Source organism: Rhinatrema bivittatum, chromosome 1 (assembly GCF_901001135.1).
Source record: "Rhinatrema bivittatum chromosome 1, aRhiBiv1.1, whole genome shotgun sequence".
NCBI lineage: Eukaryota > Metazoa > Chordata > Amphibia > Gymnophiona > Rhinatrematidae > Rhinatrema > Rhinatrema bivittatum.
Window position 1 is genome coordinate 187,692,636 of NC_042615.1, and position 19,416 is coordinate 187,712,051.

Genomic DNA, 19,416 nt, shown 5'->3' on the forward strand with positions numbered 1-19,416 from the left:
TGATAGCCTCTACATAGGACAAAGATAAACAACAACAATACAGCCAATAGCACACACTGGTCATAATTTCTATGTATCATATATCACTTATTTTTATATATTTATTATTGTTTAATTTTTGATTATACAAAAGATAATTACTCATAAACAAATGACTATAATAGTCGTACTGCTATTGCATAACACATTTATTGGTTGTAAAATTCTTGTTGATTGAAAGGAAAAACTTCAGACAGCAATTGCAGAGTCCAAAAACTTCTGCAGTACTTACAGTGAGCTTTTGTTAACGCTGCCATAACAGGAAAAAACTGTTTCATTCATTGCCTTGACTATGTCCTATTATACTTTTCTTGTATTTAAGCATTATATTTTGTATGTAAATATTTGTACAGTTTAAAATTAGTTTCCCTTATCCCTCCACCCCCCTCCACTTCCCCTCCCTTAATATCTCCCCTGTTTCTATGTAAAACCTCCTCCCTCCACCCCGTCCCCCCCCCTTTTTGCCCCCCTCCCCCCTAGTTCTAGTTCTTTTATCAGTTACACTGTGAAGCCCTGTTGGCCTGTTTGTTGTTCTATGGAAACTGATGTGATGTTTTCTTAACGATTGTCGGTATATAAAAAACTTTAAATAAATAAATAAATATGTAACAGAATACTTCAAAATGTGCAAAAATATACTTTCTTACTCAAAAATACTTTAAATGTTTATAGCCATTATCGGTGGCTGAAACAAATGTTTAAATTCCAAACAGGAATAGCAGAACTTACTTTGCAAAAGACATCGGAATGTTCTTACTCAAAAGTTCTTAAAGTATCATTCAGTTCTAAACAGCAGTAACAGTACCTTGCAAAAAAAAAAAAAATGCCGACATGGCCATGTTTCATTGCAACACAAACACTGCCTCAGGGCTGCTTCACAAGCAAACATATTCTGCGATCTCCATCTGATCATTGTGATGCAATGCTGGGCAATGAAGAGAAGGGCGAAGATAGGATACAATTTGAGAATGGAAGTTAAGGCTCTTGATAATCATAATGTCCTATGTCTGTCCCCTGTTTTAAATAGATTACTACATAAAGGGGGGGGGGGGGGTGATAAATGTTCGGATAGACCACAAAGTGGAGAGAATTATGAAAAGAACAAAAGTTTTATGAACATAGCAAGAAAGCCATTAAATTGCTAGCACACAGACTATAGACAATGTTAGCAAGTACATATGTAGAGGAAATGTTCCCTTGTGATGGAATGACTTTGATAACCCTAAAAGAATCAGTGAAGCCTTTAAGAACATAAGAACATGCTATACTGGGTCAGACCAAGGGTCCAACAAGCCCAGCATCCTGTTTCCAACAGTGGCCAATCCAGGCCATAAGAACCTGGCAAGTACTAAAAAACTAAGGGGCGGATTTTCAGAGCCCTGCTCGCCGGTGAGCCTATTTTACATAGGCCTACCGGCGCGCGCAGAGCCCCGGGACTCGCGTAAGTCCCGGGGTTTTCGGAGGGGGGCGTGTCGGGGGCGTGTCGGGGGCGGGACCGAGTGCAGCGGCTTTTCGGGGCGTGTCGGTAGCGTTCCGGGGGCAGGCTCAGGGGCGTGGCTACAGCCCGGGGCGGGCTCGAGGGCGTGGCTACGGCCCGGGGCGGTCCGGGGGCGTGGCCGCACCCTCCGGACCCGCCCCCAGGTCGCGTCCCGGCGCGCTAGCGGCCCGCTGGCGCGCGGGGATTTACTTCTCCCTCCGGGAGGCGTAAATCCCCCGACAAAGGTAAGGATGGGGTTTAGACAGGGCCGGGCGGGTGGGTTAGGTAGAGGAAGGGAGGGGAAGGTGAGGGGAGGGCGTTAGAGGATTCCCTCCGAGGCCGCTCTGATTTCGGAGCGGCCTCGGAGGGAACGGGGGTAGGCTGCGCGGCTCGGCGCGCGCCGGCTATACAAAATCGATAGCCTTGCGCGCGCCGATCCCGGATTTTAGCGGATACGCGCGGCTCCGCGCGTATCTACTAAAATCCAGCGTACTTTTGTTTGCGCCTGGAGCGCCAACAAAAGTACGCCTATTCGCGGTATTTGAAAATCTACCCCTAAGTCTATTCCATGTTACTGTTACTAGTAATAGCAGTGGCTATTTTCTAAGTTAACTTAATTAATAGCAGGTAATGGCCTTCTCCAAGAACTTATCCAATCCTTTTTTAAACACAGCTACACTAACTGCACTAACCACATCCTCTGGCAACAAATTCCAGAGTTTAATTGTGCATTGAGTGAAAAAGAACTTTCTCTGATTAGTTTTAAATGTGCCACATGCTAACTTCATGGAGTGCCCCCTAGTCTTTCTATTATCCGAAAGAGTAAATAACTGATTCACATTAACTCGTTCTAGACCTCTCATGATTTTAAACACCTCTATCATATCCCTCCTCAGCAGTCTCTTCTCCAAGCTGAAAAGTCCTAACCTCTTTAGTCTTTCTTCATAGGGGAGCTGTTCCATTCCCTTTATCATTTTGGTCACCCTTCTCTGTACTTTCTCCATCGTAACTATATCTTTTTTGAGATGCGGCGCCCAGAATTATACACAGTATTCAAGGTGTGGTCTCACCATGGAGCGATACAAAGGCATTATGACATTTTCCGTTTTATTTACCATTCCCTTCCTAATAATTCCCAACGTTCTATTTGCTTTTTTGACTGCCATAGCACACTGAACCGACAATTTCAATGTGTTATCCACTATGATGCCTAGATCTCTTTCTTGGGTGGTAGCTCCTAATATGGAACCTAACATTGTGTAACTATAGCATGGGTTATTTTTCCTTATATGCATCACCTTGCACTTATCCACATTAAATTTCATCTGCCATTTGGATGCCAAATTTTCCAGTCTCAGAAGGTCTTCTGAGACTGGAATTTATCACAATTTGCTTGTAATTTATCACAATTTGCCTGTAATTTATTTGCCTGTAATTTGCCTGTAATTTATCACAATTTGCCTGTAATTTATCACAATTTGCCTGTAATTTATTTGCCTGTAATTTGCCTGTAATTTATCACAATTTGCTTGTGATTTAACTACTCTGAACAATTGTGTATCTTCTGCAAATTTGATTACATCACTTGTCGTATTTCTTTCCAGATCATTTATAAATATATTGAAACGTACAGGTCCCAATACAGATCCCTGAGGCACCTCACTGCCCACTCCCTTCCACTGAGAAAATTGTCCATTTAATCCCACTCTCTGTTTCCCGTCTTTTAGCCAGTTTGTAGGCTTTTATACAGCTCTGAATTTGATGACACACCACTCATCAACCAATTACCCTTAGATACTTACGATGTTTTCTCAATCCCTAGGAAAAAGAAGAGAGGAGGCGGCATCCTCTTAGCTGTTAAAAAGGACTTACAACTATTGGCCCAAAAATGCGATCTTCCAATTCAATACGAAATTGGATTTTTCAAATCCAACACACTCCAGCTCTGTCTCATTTATACCTCCCCAGGGCTTCTAGAGAAAGACTCATCCCCACTCATTGAATTTATTGCAAACTCACTATCCCATGATATACCTACGATTCTCCTAGGTGACTTTAATTTACACGTTGATACCTCCCCACAATCCCCGGCCTGCGAAACTTTCATATCATCCCTTGAAGCTATGGGTTTCCATCAAATTGTGAACTCTCCCACACACAAAGCTGGCCACACACTTGATCTGATTTTTATTAACTCCCCCATCAACATCAGCAATCCACCCTCTTGCACAGCAGTTCCCTGGTCAGATCATTACTTGATCCAGACTAAACTTATTCTTCCTCAAAGTTCTACCACCGTACCACGACAGCCATTATCTTTTAAATTTCGTAAAGCCTGCTCCACTGATACCATCTCACAAGCATGCGCTGAATTAGAAAAAAAAATTGACCTCTCTTCCCCAGAAAACGCCTTCTCCACCTGGGTCAACATTACTCTCTCCATTGCCAATGAGCATTGCCCACAAATAACAAAAACTGTAAACCCGAACCACAGAAATAGAAAACCCTGGTACAATCCGTACCTCAGAAATCTTAAAACACAACTTAGAGCTGCTGAAAGATCCTGGCGCAAACAACAATCCCCCTCTAATAAAACAATCTACTACCAACGCATGCATGAATATAGAGATTCCATCATTCACACCAAACGTGAATACTACGCCAAAAAAATACATGGCTTGCAATACAATCCCAAGGCCCTTTTCTCTATGGTAGCTGAACTCACCTCTCCCTCCCACACACAACAAATTTCTAACTCTTCAAAAAATCGCTGCAATGAATTAGCCCAATTTTTTAAAAATAAAGTCTCCGCCATCACAACGCAATTCTCTAATAATAACTTAAATATTTGCCTACCGACTTTTAGCGCTTCAGTCTCCCTCTCCTCGTTCGACTCTTCCTCCTCCCTCGAAGTAGAAAACATCCTTAAAAGGATGAAACCCTCATCGCATCCCTCTGAAACTATTCCTTCGAAACTCCTGCTTTCAATACCCAAAGTAATTGCCAAACCTCTATCGAATATCCTGAACTGCTCACTAGAACATGGCTCAGTCCCAAATTTCCTAAAACAAGCAGTAGTGAAACCACTACTCAAAAAACCCAATCTCGACCCCGCTACCTTGTCTAACTACAGACCTGTTTCTAACCTCCCCTTCCTAGCTAAAATCCTTGAGAAACTAGTCAACTCTCGTCTTTCTGATCACCTTGAACTAAACAATATCCTCCCTCCCACACTACATGGTTTCAGGAAACATCTCAGTACTGAAACCTTACTGCTCTCCCTGCATGATACTCTCATCAGAGGGACTGACTCAGGCTCCTCTTATCTGGTTGCCATGCTTGACATCTCGGCTGCGTTCGACACAGTCAACCACGATGTCCTCCTTAACATCCTCAGGAGTATTGGGATCTCCGGCAATGCCCTCTCCTGGATACAATCATATCTCCAAAATCGCTTCTTCACTGTCTTTGTGGATAATAAAGAATCTGACCCCATTAGTCTGCCTCAGGGTGTTCCCCAAGGCTCCTCCCTCTCTTCTACCCTCTTCAATATATACATGCTTCCTCTCACCACCCTGCTCACCAACCTGCACATCAAGCATTTCATTTATGCTGACGATGTGCAAATCATTTTCCCATTTTCCGACTCCCTCCAAACTGCCCTACATAACTGGGAATCCTGCCTTTCCTCCATCACCCAACTTCTTAATGACATGCATCTAGCTTTAAATCCCAAAAAAACTGAACTTTTAATCATATCTAACAAGCAACCTCTTCCAGACATTCCACCTACACACTCATCCTCCTCTTTCCCCACACAGGTTCGCAATTTAGGTGTACTTATAGATAATCACCTGACTTGTAAATCATTCATTAACTCTATCATTAAGGAATGTTATTATAAGCTTCAAACAATAAAAAAACTCAGACCTCTTCTCCATTTCATGGATTTCCGTACTGTACTTCAGTCTATTATTCTATCCAAAATAGACTATTGTAACGCACTTCTCCTTGGCATCCCCGCTTCACACACCAAGCCTTTACAACTTTTACAAAATGCTGCCGCTCGTATTCTATCAAACTCCAAAAAGAAGGACCATATCACCCCCATACTCATCTCTCTACACTGGCTCCCTATACACTCCCGAATTCTTTATAAAGCACTCTCCATCATCCACAAAAGTCTGCTACACTCCAATCTCAATTGGATCAACCCTCCACTCACCCCTCGCACCTCCAACAGACCCACCCGCACAGCTCTCCTAGGAACCCTACATTCCCAACCCATTAAAGCTTTCAAACTCTCCTCCACCATAAGCAGAGCCTTCTCTCTAGCCGGTCCCACTATCTGGAACTCCTTACCTCATGACATCCGCATGGAGTCATATACACCCACTTTCAAAAAAAAACTAAAGACCTGGCTCTTCCAGCAAGCCTACCCTACGTCACCCCCCCATCACATAAACTCCTTCCGAAATGGATAACCCCAATCCACATTTGTGAACTCGGCCTGAATATTGGATTACGAAATGCCTCTGATTTTGGTACCTTGAAATGTTATAATTTTATGTTTATAGTTATTTATATATATATATATATATATACATATATATAGGTTATAGTATGTAAATCAATACCCCCCTCCAATGTATTTCTTCCTTGGTTTTTGTTAAGGGCTATGCCCTAAAGTTAACTGTATTTATCTGTTCCTTGTAAGGGCTTCGCCCATAAAGTTCATGTTTTACTGTGAACCGATGCGATGTGCAAACGGACATCGGTATATAAGAGACATTAAATAAATAAATAAATAAATAATAATTCTTGGAAAACTTGAACATTCCTGTCTTATCAAAAGAGAAATCAGATGTTTTCAAGGAGAGAATTGCAGAATTAGAAAGTGAGAATGCTATAAAGTTCCTTAGTTGAGGTAAATGTCTGGTTGAAGGCAACCTGACTTAAAAATTTGTAAAAGCTTCTCTTCTGATCCCCAAGCTAGCAGATCTGTACAAAAGTGTGTTAGAGGGGCAGCTTCTGACTGACTCAAGTGATGGTAGCTACCATCTCGATCATTCCAAAGGAAGCATAAGGATCCAAGGAACCGTGGATTCTATAGATCCATCTTCCTTTTGAACTATATTAAAATACTTGCAAATATTTTGGCGGGTAAATTGGAAAAATTGCTACCTAAATTAGTCAACAAGAATCATGAGACAGATTTCAGGAAAGGCCGACAGGGATCAAAAGATGTCAGGAGAATGCTTAACTTAATCTGGTCAATAAGACTGAGCAGGAAGCCTTATTACTTTCATTAGATGCAGAAAAGGCTTTTGACCAAATGGAATTGCCCTTTCTTTTTTGCCACTCTATGGTGGATGTAAGTAGGAAATAATTTGATTAAATGGATTCAGAGTCCATAGAGGGACCAGAAAGCCAGGATTAGAGTTAATGGAGTCAGCTGTCACCTGTTTTCTCTGGAATGTGATGTTACAGGAAATTATTTTGGGACGGCATTATGAAAGAGGTAGTTCCTTTAGCAAGAGCCAGGTGGGCAGACTTGCGTGGTTTTGTGAATGTCTCTTTGGAATCCACATTGAAATAGTTCTCTGTGATAAGTGTGGACAATAAGTTTTAATAAATTGAAATTCAAATACGTATGTATGGGAGAAGGAAATGTATGAGCAACTACAGATACTGCAGATGACTCATCCATACATATACGCACAATTTATATAATTTATATGTGATTTATTTGTAATTTCACAAAAGAATTTGACTTCTTATCTATCCCCTTGCGCTCTCTCCAAAGTATCATATATGCTTGGTTTGAAGTCCTTACATAAGAACTGCCATACAGAGTCAGACAGAGGGTCCATCAAAACTAGTATCCTCTTTCCAACAGTAGCCAATCCAAGTTACAAGTACTTGGCAGGATCCCAGACAGTAGATAGATCCCATGCTCCTAACACCCAGGGATAAGTAGTAGCTTTTCCCAAGTCTATCTGGTGGTTAACAATTTATGGACTTCTCCAAGAGCATGACATGAACCAGACTATTGAGACGGTAAGTCCATAGAAAATAAAGCCCGTCCTGATGCAGGTTACGAAATGTTGACAATGTCGGCAGTTTGGTGGCTTTCTAATAAGAAAAATCTAGCGGTTCAGTCAGCCAAAAGAATATTCTTGGGCTACAAACGACTGCATCAGCTGCTCAATAAGATAAGTAAAGTTTGTCGGGACTATAACTCCACATTGTGGGAGTATAGGATAAATAACAAATTCTGCTCGCTATAGTATCATACAATCGGGCGGCACAATATAAAACTGTTTCAGTTTGATTTTCAAATCGACAACTTCAGATCTAAGCGATTTTAAGCTCAAGTTTAACATCTTGAAGTTGCAGAGCAAATTGCAGGTTTCAGCAAAAAAAATTTTTTTAAAGAAAAGCAAAAATAAAAAGGAAGACATTAGACCAGTGATTGTACCGACCGGTGCAAAAAGTTTCTGTTCATTATCAGAATTCTGTGCCAGTGCTGAGGTCTTATCTTCCGTATAAAAAATATTTTTCAACATTTGGAAAGGACTTCTTATGGGATTGGATGTAGTGACATTTAATATTATAACACATGAGGAGACAATTTTAAACGTGATAATAAAAGTAATATTTTAATGGTACGGTGCAACTTCAAATTGTAAGATTTATTTAAGTGCCAATAATAGAAATATTAACTAGTGAATTTTCTTGGTTTCAATTGTTAACTAGTTAATCCCTGATTTTTCATCATCACATCTCCAAGAGCATGTCAAAACTTTTTTTAAATCCAGCTATGCTAGCTGCCTTTACCATATCCTCTTGAAATGAATTCCAGAGGAAATGAATTCCAGAGCTTTATTGTGCATTGAGTGAAAAAGAATTTTCCCCAACTTAATTAAATGTGGGACATTCCATGTCAAGTGGACCAATTTAGAAAATTATTCACACCCGATGTTAGGAAGCGCTAGGAGAGCAGTTCTACTTCTGAGGAGAATGTGTGTTCTTGGGCCATGGCTCGACCCCAGACTCCGAAGAGGTGTCGAGGCAGGCAAGGCATGCCCGAGCATGGGCAGGACAGGAGAAAGGCTGGACTGAAGACAAGCGATGGAATCCGGAACAGGAACTGGGCTGGACCTTCCTCCGCTGGTCCTGCACTCACCAGTGTGACCCAGCAGTGCAATGCTGGTCGCGAGAGTAGCCCTCCGGCCACTCGGAAGCCCTTTCGGACCCGTCGCTTGGGAACGACGAGTGCGTGAGGCCAGACGGAGGCTGAGGGCAGGAACATGGAAACATCGACGAAGACTCAGGTGAGGACATTTGGACATCAGGAGATTCAAGCAAGGATTCGGTTACTCAGGAGATTCAAGCAAGGATTCAGGTCAGGCAAAAGCTCTGGGTGAGCACTGCCTTGCAGCGCGCCCTACACAGCCATCCCATGGGCTGGTCGTGGACCACACTGTACTCGAAGCAGACTCCAGACGAGGTACATGGAAGCTGAGACCGGAACATGGCAGAGATACTGAAGAGGCCTGCGCCGGGGCATGCCCTACACAGCCACCTGTGACTGGTCGCAGACCACGCTGAAGCGGGCAAGTTCTGGCAGTGTCTTAAACATGGACGGAGCAGAAGCAAGGGGACTCTGTAGACCAGGAACAAGGCTTCAGAACAGAAATCTCCCGGAAGCTTGCGCTGCAGCATAGAAGGAGGCCTTGTACCACGAAGCGCCCTACACAGTCATCCCATGGGCTGGTACGGACCACGACGTGGGCACCAGGAACCTGGGAACTAGATGCAGAAATGAAGACACAGGCATCAGGATCAAGGCAACAGGAACACAGAGCATCTGGAACATCAGGATGAGGAATAAGACTTTCAGGAATGGACTCACAAGACGACTGGACATCTGGACATGGAACATTAGGAATGGATGCTCAGACGAAGACACAGGAGCTCCAACAGGAAACACAGGACCTTGAAGAAGGGATGTACCACAGAAGACTCCTGGAGCGAAGGACAGGAACATCCAGGAGTGGACTGGCTCCTTGCAAAGGCATCGAAAGACTGGCACAGGGCCCCTTACAAAGAGCTGAAGCATGACTGGCTGATGTCAACTTTGAGGGCCATGGGGCTTTTCCCGCCACTGGCCCTTTAGGAGTCAGGCTGAGGTGCACACCCGCGCCTAAGGAGAGCCAGGAAGAGAGAGAAACGCTGGCGGCATCCCTGCCGCATGGAGGGCCCAAGGATGAGCGGCGCCCGGCCACGAAGATGGAAGAAAGAGGCAGGCATCGGCAGGGACAGCTTCCCTGCCATCTGAAGACCTCGGCAGTGGCTCCAGCTGTGAAGATGAAGCAGGAGCGGCAGCGGTGGCCCCAGCCACGGAGAGGAGGGCTCCCAGCGATGGCTCAGTCTTGCCGCGCGGGACAGAAGACAGCCGCGGCCTCCGGGACGTGGAGGACGGCATCGGCGGCAGCCTGCCGCGTTAAGCAGAGAACAGCTGGGAAAGAGGTAGGGGGCCTGCCCGCGCGCGTTGCGAGCAGGTTCACAACAGTACCCCCCTCCTCAAAGAGCCCCTCCCCAAGCCTCTTGTCAACAGCTTGGGAAGAAAAAGGTATTACTCCATACCGTCAGGGGGGCAATCAAGGATCCAGGGACAGAAGCTGGAACTTCTTGGCGAGGAACTGTAGCGAGGAAAATACTGGAACAGAAGACAGAAAACGGAGGTGGTCAAGGTCCAGACAAGACGTACACAGGATATAGAAAAACTGAAGGCGCAGGTCAAGCAAAAAGGTGGAATTGCAGAACATCAAGATTGTATCTCTGGTTTTTGTTTTTTTTGTTTTGTTTTGTTTTTGCATCTTATAAATAAAGCTTTTATATTCAGTTAACAAGCATATACTTGACAAGAAAATTATATACAGAGCTTAAGCAAAAAATTAATAGGAAATAACATAAACAGAATACATGTCGGAGATAATTCTAACATAAATACTCTGTAATTTATTTATTTATTGTTTTTACTATACCGGCTTTCATGACATGGATCACATCAAACCGGTTTACATTTAACAAAGTGTGCAAGAAAGTGATAACTCAAACAACAGTAACAAGAGCATTGTAAGGAGAGTGACAGTTACATTAAAACAGGGAAATAAATAACTGGGAATTAGAAGTGAGAAGAGGGGGATATAACTTACAGCAAATTATTTACAAGGTTACAAGATTGAGTCCGATTAAATGTGACTTGATTAATAAATGATAGTGTTAACACTGTGAAGGTAATGGCAGCGAATAAGAAAGTTTGTTGTTTAAACCATTTTTAATAGTGTGGTTGAGATGTGGGGTGTAGGTCTCAGTCGGAGCTTGGATAGTGTGGTTAAGATGTCCGGTGAAGGTCTCAGTCAGGGATTGGAAAGGCTTTTTTAAAAAGCCAAGTTTTCAGCCTTTTTCTAAATGTTGGAAGGCAGGGTTCTTGTCTCAGATCCGCTGGGATGGAGTTCCATAATGGTGGACCTGCGGTTGAGAATGCTCTGGCACTGAGAGACTTATGATGCATGGTTTTTGTGTGAGGCACCTGAAGAGATTCTTTGTAGGATTCCCTGATGGGTCTGACGGATGTGTGTTTTTTGAAGGGAATTTGTAAGTTGATCCGGGCTTGTTGGTGAATGACTTTGTAGATGGTGGTGATGGATTTGTATATGATTCTGTAATGGATCGGTAACCAGTGAAGGTCTTTGAGGATTGGGGTGATGTGGTCCATTCTCCTAGAGTTCGTCAGGATTCTGGCAGCTGTATTCTGCACCATTTGTAGAGGTTTGGTGTGGGAAGCTGGTAGACCTAGTAGTAGCGAGTTACAATAATCTAGTTTGGAGAAGATTATTGCTTGAAGAATTGTTCTGAAGTCCTGTGAGTGGAATAAAGGTTTTATTCTTTTTAGGATATGTAGTTTGTGAAAGCAATCTTTGGTGGTTTGGTTGATGAATGATTTTAAGTTGAGGCGGTTGTCCATGATGGCTCCTAGGTCTCTTACATGAGAGGTTTGAAGGATAGATGGTGGCTTTGAAAGGGTGTTGTTGTTTTCCGGGGAAATAAGTAGAAATTCCGTTTTTGAGGCATTGAGAATTAGGTTTAGATTGGTGAGGAGGTGGTTGATTTCTGTTAGGCAGCTATTCCAGAATTCTATTGTTTTAGATATGGATTCTTTTACCTGTATCACGATCTGGACGTCGTCTGCAAAAAGGAAGTGTTTTAGGTTTAGTTTCGTTAGTAGTAAGCAGAGAGGGAGCAAGTAAACATTGAATAACGTTGGTGTGAGAGAGGAGCCCTGTGGCACCCCTTGAGAGGAAGGAAAGTAATGTGATTCTTTGTTATGAATTTTGACTTTGTATCCTCTGTTGTCCAAGAAAGTTTTGAACCAGGTCAGTGCTGTGCCTTTCACTCCTATGTTTGCTAGTTGTTTTATGAGGAGGTGGTGGTTGACTGTATCGAAGGCAGCCGAAAGGTCAAGGAGGATTAATAGGTAAGCATGACCTTTATCTATGCCTGAGAGTAGGAAGTCCGTGAGGGAGAGAAGAAGTGTTTCCGTACTTGATTCTTTGCGAAATCCATATTGGTTTGGGGAGAGGATCTTGTGATCCTCGATGTAATTTGATAATTGGGTGTTTACTAGTTTTTCCATAATTTTAGCTATAAACGGAAGGTTGGAGATGGGGCAGTAATTGTTGGGATCGTTCGCATTTAGGTTGGGTTTTTTTTAGAAGTGATTTGATTGAAGCCGTTTTGAGGTCGTCTGGGTAGATACCCTGGGACAGTGAACAATTTATGATGTCGGCTAGAGCTTTCGATATAGTATCCGGGATTAGAAGAAGTAATTTGGACGGGATTTGATCAAACGGGTGTGTTGACGGTTTCATTTTCTTCAGAACCGATTGAATCTCTGAAGTGGTGATGGGTTCGAAGGCGTTTAGGTCAATGTCTTTGTTTGGGAGAAGATATGTACTATCGGAAGTGCCCTTGTTTGGTGACAGTTGTTTGAGGAGGTCGGAGATTTTTTTACTGAAATGAAGAGCCAGTTCGTCTGCTTTTGTCTGTGATAATTCGGTTGGAATATCTGGAGTGATAGCTTTAGTGAGACTGGAGACGTAGGTGAAAAGAGCTTTAGAGTCGAAGATGAGGTGGTGGATCTTGCTGGCATAGAAGTCTCTTTTGGTTTTTAAGGTCATGTTTTTGTATAAGTGGAGAGAACGTTTGTAATCAGATAGTGAGGAAGTAGAGGGGGCTTTACGCCATTTTCTTTCTTTCTGACGAAGCAGGTGTTTGAGTTTTCGCAGCTCTTCGTTAAACCAGGGTTGTCTTTTGGACGCATTTTGTTTAAGCTTTTTTGTTGTCAGAGGACATAGTATGTTGGCTACTTGTCAGACCACATTGGAGGAGGTTTCTAATTGAAAATATGCAGGAAATCTTTATCTTTTAAATACAAGTAAACAACCACAAAAAACTAGTATTCCTTATTCTTTTTCTAGAGTCAGAACAGATTACTCGGAGCTAGTTCTAGCAATTGAAGAGTCTGGATTAACTCTGCTATTCAAAAAGGAATTTAAGGGGGTCAAGAAAAACATATTTAATTCCATCATGCTTAATAACACACTTGCATGGGAAATACAACCAGAAAGAAGCACCCAAACCAATAACAGCCGGGCGCATCAAGAGGAAACATTTTCTTTTTGCTTGGGTTGGTTTTGCAACATCTAGAAACTGTGCCTCTCTATTCCTGAAAAACATTTTAAGGACAAATTCCCTATCCAAGTCCAGAGCTAATGACACAATCAAAGGTGACGTTTTCACTTCTTCTTCCATTGAGGTCTCCAGAAATGAAGATAGACGTATCTATTATGGGAGAATCATATGGTCTTATATTCAATTGTGATGATGTTTTAACCGGTAAGTAATATGCTTTAAAGATAGATGGTATCATCTCTTCCTTTATTAACAATATTTCTAGAAAATATTTACGAAGCATTTCAACTGATGATACCAATTTCTTCTTAGGAAAATTTAAAATCCTAAGATTACAGCAATGAATGTTATTTTCTAGATTTTCCATTTTATTTTGTAAATATGTATGACCATTTACAATTGTATCCACTGATTTTTGCATATTTTTCTCTTTAATCTCCTGAGCTTCATTTTGAGCTTTAATTTCCAGAACTTGAGATTTTATAACATTAACTTGACCGGTTAACTCTTATTGCTGAGAAACAAAACGTGAGAGTTGGCTTGTGAGGTTAGTAATTGCTTCCCATATATTATCAAGAGTTATTTGGGGAGGTTTTAAAAGTGAAACAGTTATTACCTCCATATCAGGTTGAGAAGGCACTCGATTTTGATCCAATGTAATCAATCAAATTTGCAGATGATACAAAATTGTTCTGAGTAGTTAAATCACAAGCAGATTGTGATAAATTGCAGGAAGACCTTCTGAGACTGGAAAATTTGGCATCCAAATGGCAGATGAAATTTAATGTGGATAAGTGCAAGGTGATGCATATAGGGAAAAATAACCCATGCTATAGTTACACAATGTTAGGTTCCATATTAGGAGCTACCACCCAAGAAAGAGATCTAGGCGTCATAGTGGATAACACATTGAAATTGTCGGTTCAGTGTGCTGCAGCAGTCAAAAAAGCAAACAGAATATTGGGAATTTCCTAGTGTGTAGCAGATGGATTCAGGACCAATGGGTATAGTGTACTCCAGTTAGCAGTTGGAGACAGATCCGATTTCAATCTGACGTCAGCTCCTAGTTCATGTACCCCTGCAGGAAGTGCAGCTCTCCAGTATTTTCTGTCTCCATAGCAGTTAGGGACTATCTGCACGCTCTCACAGCGTTTGAGCCAAATCTGAAGAAGAAAACCAAAATTAAAGGGGAAAACCTACCTGAAGACGAGCCCCGCTCTCCTGCGGTGATACCCTCGGGTCCCTCCCCCAGTTGAGATTCCCGAGGTGATTTCCGTGGTCCTTCGGAGGTGAGCCTCGGTCCGGCGGCTGAATCGCGGCGGACCTAGCCCCCAATCCTTGGGCGTGGCTGAGAGGCAGCGGGTGCACCCCTCGAGCGCGGCGGTGAAGGTATTGACCCTCTCCCCCTGCAGCCGGAGACAGCCCGGAACGAAACGGGAAGCGCCGAAGACAAGGTAAGGTGGAAATCTGCTGTTTGATTCTGGTCTCCGAGGATCAAGGAGGAGCACAGGCCAACGATTGGAACCAGTGCCACCGGGTTGATCCGCCCTAGCAAGGCCAGGCCCCGGCTATTTCCAAGGGTCTGCCCACGTGGAGACCCTCCGAGGAGGTCGCCATATTACCCGCATGCTCGCTGTCGCCATCTTGGCCCTATTCGCTGCGCCGCCCACCATTCGATCTGAGCGCACAAATTGAGCTAAGCGCACAAAAATCCTTGTGCGCATAAACTTACGCGCTCATAAAACCTTGCGCGCATAAGTTGCACGCACAGAGCTGGGCGCATATCTGCGCGCACATCTCAGGCGCACTGGAGCGCACAAGAGCTTACGCGTCCACAGACATGGCACCTCCAGAAACAGGAATAAAAGCTCAAGGCCTCTGCCCTGCATGCCCCATCAGAGCCGCACAGAGCGAGGAGGCCGACACCCTGTGTGCACACTGTGAGGAGGCCCTGGGAGATCCAGGTCAGGGCCAGTCCCACCCAGGGCCCAGTGCTAGCTCCTCAGGGGGTACCCGAGACCTAGCAGGCCCCAGTGGTTCCCCCACACAGACTGGGACCCCCAGAGAACCTGCACCCCTCAACTTAGACCCAGCATCGATATCTTGGGTGGAGTTATTCAAGGGGATTCATGCCTTTGTCAAGATGCAAACTGCACCTCTGGCTGATCAGCCACATGCTCCACCGGAGGACCCTCATGCCCCAGGGCCCTCGAGGCCTAGGCACAGGCTCCCACCACCCAGAATCCCCGCCTACGGGGACATGGATTTTTCCGACGAAGTTGAGCCCCTGGAGGAGGGGGAACTTCCCTCGGGGACAGAGCCACACTGAACCATGAGACACTTCTTCACAAAGGACGAGCTCCCAGACCTCGTATCCCAATGTCTAACGGAACTCGCTATCCTGGGCCAAGGCACCTCGGGGGAACCCAGAACGAACCCCCTGCTGGAGGGCCTTCGCCAGACGTCCCGCCATTTTCGTCTCTTACAGGCAGCACAACAGCTAATTGACCTGGAATGGAATGTCCCAGAGTCCACATTCAAAGGGGGACGAGCCTTGTCAGCCATGTACCCCCCTGGACCCAGCGACCAAGGAGCTCCTGGCATGCCCTGGAGTGGACGCCATAGTCTGCGCGGTCGCCAAGCGCACTACCATCCCAGTGGAGGGAGGAGCGGCGCTCAAGGATGCACATGACCGGCGCCTAGAAGCCATCCTAAAACAGTCATTTGAAGTTGCAGCCATGTCACTGCAGATTGCGGCCTGCTGCACCGATCTAGTGCGCACAGCAGCTAGAGGAGTGTCGTCCGCAGTGGCGGCCAGGAGACAGCTCTGGCTTCGAAATTGGTCGGCTGACGCCTCTTCCAAGACGAGCCTCACGAGGATGCCCTTCAAAGGATCCCTCCTGTTTGGCAGCGAACTAGAGAAACTGGCCAACAAATGGGGCGACTCCCCATTACAATGCCTGCCAGAAGACAGGACGAAGAGAAAGCAGCGTCCTTTCCACAGGTCCGCCAGGGGCAGAAGCTTGCAGCGCTTCAACCCTTACAAGAGCAACTATCAAGCACCCCGCCCTACAGGCAGGAACCAGACCTTTCGGACCAAGCACAACAAGAGGGGAGCCAGCTCGGGGACAGGCCCCAGCTGTGCCCCACAATGAGAATCAGCCGACCCATCCAAGGGAAGAAGCCATAGGGGTCAGACTAGCTCTATTCTACCGCAGATGGGACGAGATAACTTCCGACAAGTGGGTCCTAGCCATCATCCGGGAGGGGTACTACCTTCGAACCCCTCCGGACAGGTTCGTGGAATCCCCCTGCCACGACCTCCTCAAGAGGTCTACTCTATCCAGACTGTTGGCCCTCGAGGCCATAACCCCGGTGCCTACACAGGAAATGAATACTGGACATTACTCCATCTACTTTGTCGTACCCAAGAAAGAGGGTACATTCAGGCCTATCCTGGACCTCAAGTCAGTCAACCGCCACCCAAGGATCCACCGCTTCCGCATGGAAACCCTACGATCCGTCATGCGCGCAATACAACCAGGAGAGTTCATCACATCCCTGGATCTTTCGGAGGCCTACTTACACATCCCAATTCATCAGGAGCACCAGCGCTACCTACGCTTCAAGGTCCTGGATCGTCACTATCAGTTCCGGGCACTACCCTTCGGGTTAGCCACAGCACCCCGGACGTTCATCAAGGTAATAGTAGTGGTGGCGGCAACACTGAGGAAGGAAGGAATCCTCGTTCACCCTTACCTAGACGATTGGCTGATCAGGGCAAAGTCACCGGAGGAAAGCCACCAAACGACCAGCAGAGTGATAACACTGCTGGAAAGCCTAGGATGGGTGGTCAACACAAACAAAAGTTCCCTACAGCCCTCACAGTCGCTGGAATACCTAGGAGTCCGATTCGACACCAAGGAAGACAAGGTCAGCTTGACCCCGACAAGGAGATCAAAACTGCGGAGCCAACTGCAGACCTTGCTGAGCGTTCCTCGTCCCACAGCATGGGACTACCTGCAAGTCCTTGGGCTGATGGCATCCACACTGGAAGTGGTGCCATGGGCGCGAGCCCACATGAGGCCCCTACAACGCTCACTTCTATCGCGGTGGAGCCCACGGTCCCAGAACTACACCGTATGTCTACCACTCCCGGGCAGAATCCGGACTCAGCTACGGTGGTGGCTGCAGACCAGCCACATGAGCCGGGGATCAAGACTATCCTCCCCAACCTGGACCCTGCTCACCACAGATGCCAGTCTACACGGATGGGGAGCACACTGCGAAGAGTTAACCACCCAAGGACGGTGGAACGCAGAAGAGGCGGGATGGAACATCAACCGCCTAGAAGCGCGGGCAGTCAGACTAGCCTGCCTGCGATTCGCCCACAGACTCCGAGACAAAGCGGTCAGGGTGATGTTGGACAACGCCACAACTGTGGCCTACATCAACCGACAGGGCGGAACCAGAAGCCAACAGGTGTCCCTAGAAATAGACCTACTGATGGCGTGGGCGGAAGCAAATCTCCAGGAGATCTCTGCCGTCCACATCGCCGGGAAAGACAACATCACGGCAGACTTCCTCAGCAGGGAAAGTCTAAACTCAGGAGAATGGAAGCTGTCGTTCACAGCCTTCCAGATGATAGTGAATCTGTGGGGGACCCCAGACATAGAGCAAGCAGATCCAACGCTCAAGTACCCAGATTCTTCAGCTGCAGGCGGGATCCGCAGTCCCAGGGGATCAATGCCCTGGTACAGACCTGCATCATATTTAGTAACAATATCAAATAGCTGATACCATGTAGTCTCATATGTAGAAACAGAGAAACCTCATATAAAAATGGCGGGCTATTACTCCATTAGCCTCAATTGCCAATAATATAATCGTGCAGTCATAGGTAGGTATTCGGACCGTCACAGGACTTTTAATCATCTGTTTCTCTGCTGTAAATTTTTTGAGATTTTTGTGTTTACAAGATTTCAATGTTTTAAACCTGGTTATATTACCAGTATCAAGTCAGTGCAGATTACACTTATCGTAGCAGGATATATGCAGCTGGAATATCAAACTGGCCCTGGCCCGACATGGCTCGTGTTTCTGTCAGCTTCATCAGGGGCCAGAGATTGCCAAATCTAGGTTTAAAAATGACAGTATTTGCTAAGTTTATGCAAACATATGAAAGATTAGCGCTGCTATTTAATGCATACATACGATTCCGACGTCTGCCCAGCAATCGCTTCTGCTACTTGGTTGCAGCTTTAACCTGGCAACTGGATCCACCATTTTCAAAGGTTGTTTTAAACCTGCTTGCATCTTAGAAAGGAACTAATCAGAGAATAGGTTTCGGTAGACTAGAAACCAATCTATAAATATCCATAATCTGGGACAATCAGTGTCTCAGTCTTTGTCAGATATAAGATGATCTGCTGTGAAAGACATGGGGGAGAGGTGTGTTGCTGTTGGGTTGACATATTTATTTATGGGAAGTAATATGCACAACAACTCAAAGTAAACAAATCTTAACTGGGCAGACTGGTTGGGCTATTTTGATCTTTTATCTGCTAACATTTACTATGTAATTATAACTTGTGTGTTTGGGATCTTTTCTATAAATGCACTGTAAAGTAATCCACCTTTTTTTTTTATTTAACTCTGAGTCATTGTCTTTTCCCATGAACACTGACCATTATACCAAGATAGGATGTTTAAAAAGCTATAAAAATCCCTTTCATTAATGATTAGCAGGTATGTGGGTGGGCAGACTACATAGGCTGTATGAGCTTTTTCTGCTGTCATTATCTGTGTTTCTATTAAATTGGTTATTGGGCAAAAGTGCAAGAGAACAGAATGGTGTAGTTATAACTTGTCAAATACTATAGATTAATCTGTTTGGCCTCCAGAGTTTTAATTTTGCATAGGGTTACTAGAGGCAAAAAAGTCTGACAGTTAAAATGTGCATGCAGATGTTTTTCAAAATATTTTGAAAATGCAACATAACTTATGTACCCTTCCATTTTTCATACAAATTCAGTGTAAAAAAAAAAGGCATATCCATTTTCTTCCAGAAATGTGAGGGAAAATAAAGCAATAAGGAATAACACACAGTTCATTGTATATGTTATCTTGAAACAATT

General features: G+C 44.7%; 1 protein-coding gene across 3 annotated transcripts in view; it reads left to right on the plus strand.

Annotated features, from left to right (window-relative positions):
• The window catches only part of ADGRA3 (adhesion G protein-coupled receptor A3), a 462,035-nt gene that overhangs the window by 334,459 nt on the left and 108,160 nt on the right, over positions 1-19,416 (plus strand). The window lies entirely within an intron of this gene.